Consider the following 2,083-nt stretch of genomic DNA (forward strand, 5'->3'; position numbering starts at 1 on the left):
GGTTCTCAAAGGAGGGAGAATTTGAGTCACCCCTTCTTGCATCTTCACCCTCCCACTGGGGGCTGTAGGAATATCTGGAAATGCTTTGGTTGCCATGGTGGAGAGGACCCTGTGGCATCTCTTGCGTACAAAAAACAGAACCAAACTCACTGCCCTTGAGTCTATTCCAATTCATAGCAACTCTATAGGATAGAGTGGAACTTTCCTTGTGAGTTTCTTAGACTGTATAGCTTTTCAGGAATAGAAAGTGTTATCTTTCTCTCACAGAGCAGCTGGTGTTTTTGAACTGCTGATCTTGATGTTAGCCTCCCCCCATGTAACCCACTACCCACCAGGGCTCCTTATCTAGTAGGTAGGTGTGGTTAAATATCCTGTAACGCACAGGTCGGCTGCCCTGCGAACGTCCGCACCCCCCCACCCCCCCTCGAAAGAATTATCAGGTTGAGCCGGAGAAAATCTGGTCTTGAGGACCTTGATTAGAACATTCCAGGCCGAAGGTCGGCGGCGAGATGGGCAAGATGGCGGCAGCTTTGGGCTCGGCGGCGACGCTGGCCGCAGAGCCGGGGGAGGACGCCTTCAGGAAACTCTTCTGCTTCTACCGGCAGAGCCGCCCCGGGACGGCGGACCTGGGAGGGGTCATCGACTTCTCGGCCGCCCCCACGGCCCGGGGTGCGCGTCCCGGGGCCCCCCAGGTGGTCAGATCTCAGCTGAGTGTTTGCTCCGTCAGTGAGAGTGATGCTCTCAGAGCTGGACTTCAGCCAGTCAGCACGTGGCGCGCCTACGGACTTGAAGGCTATCCCGGCTTTATTTTTATCCCAAACCCCTTCCTCCCAGGTTACCAGTGGCACTGGGTGAAACAGTGCCTTAAGTTCTATCCCAGAAACCCAGCGTGTGCAACATGGACAAGCACATGGCGAGTGACAAGGACCAGGACGTGTGGGAGCAGAGCAAAGCGCTGCTCAGGTGTAAGGAAGTGACTAAGCGGAGACCTCGAGGCTTGCTAGAGAAACTGCGCTGGGTGACCTTAGGTTACCATTATAACTGGGACAGTAAGAGCAAGTGGCCGCTGCCTGTGGGCTTCAGGGCTTCCAGGCTGAGGCCGGCATCCTGAATTACTACCGTTTAGACTCCACCTTGGGCATCCACGTGGACAGGTCGGAGCTCGACCACTCCAAACCCCTCCTATCGTTCAGCTTTGGACAGTCTGCCATCTTTCTCCTGGGTGGCCTCCGAAGAGATGAAGCCCCTACAGCCACGTTTATGCACAGCGGTGACATCGTGGTGATGTCTGGTTCCAGCCGCCTGCTAAACCATGCAGTCCCTCGGGTTCTTCCCAGTGCCCAGGAGGACAGCCTGCCTCTCTGCCTGGCGGCCCCGCTCCCCGCCGATCTCCCGAGAGACACCGTGGTCCAACCCTGTTCTGTGGAGGACCGGCAGCTGTGTGCCAGCTACCTGAAAACGGCGCGGGTTAACATGACAGTCCGACAGGTAGTAGCCACAGACCAGGACTTCCCTGTGGAAGCCACGGGGGAGAACGAGCGAGACATTGCCCAGGAAGGGATCTGCCATCTGGAAGACAAAATCACGCATGGGAAACGGGTCCGGCTGGACCCTGACAGCTGAGGCTCAGAGACACTGCTGTGTTATTCCATCGATCTTACGGAAACACCTGTTTTATGTAGCGATGCACTTCAGCACTGAGACAAGCCAAAAGCAGCCGGAAACCTCATCCTTGACCACACATCCTGCATATAGGAGATCAACTACTTTGCCCAAAGTGGTCCCCATTGTCTGGTCTAGTTTAGTATTGGCTCTTCATGAGTGTGGAAAAGTCCAGGGAGATATAAACTTCCCCAGTCTCAGTCCCTGTCCTGTCTCTGAGGGAGAGGTGGGTGTCCGTGGCATCCAAGTACCTCAGATTTACCCAGCTGTGAATGGGCACCTAGACTCACTCCCTCCATTGCATCTGGCGGCTTGTGGTTCTTTGAACCTGCCAATACTCCTGAAGTTCTAACTCCTTAAGGCATCCTCTGATCTTCCCTTCAGTCTCTTCTGACCCTGGTGGACCTGGAAAACCCCTCCC

At 55.4% G+C, this 2,083-nt stretch overlaps 1 pseudogene; it reads left to right on the forward strand.

The window, feature by feature from the left end:
• Window positions 1-509: 509 nt before the first annotated feature.
• On the forward strand, window positions 510-1,623 carry LOC142460857 (nucleic acid dioxygenase ALKBH1 pseudogene; annotated as a pseudogene).
• The last annotated feature ends 460 nt before the right edge of the window (window positions 1,624-2,083 follow it).

Source organism: Tenrec ecaudatus, chromosome 11, assembly GCF_050624435.1.
Source record: "Tenrec ecaudatus isolate mTenEca1 chromosome 11, mTenEca1.hap1, whole genome shotgun sequence".
NCBI lineage: Eukaryota > Metazoa > Chordata > Mammalia > Afrosoricida > Tenrecidae > Tenrec > Tenrec ecaudatus.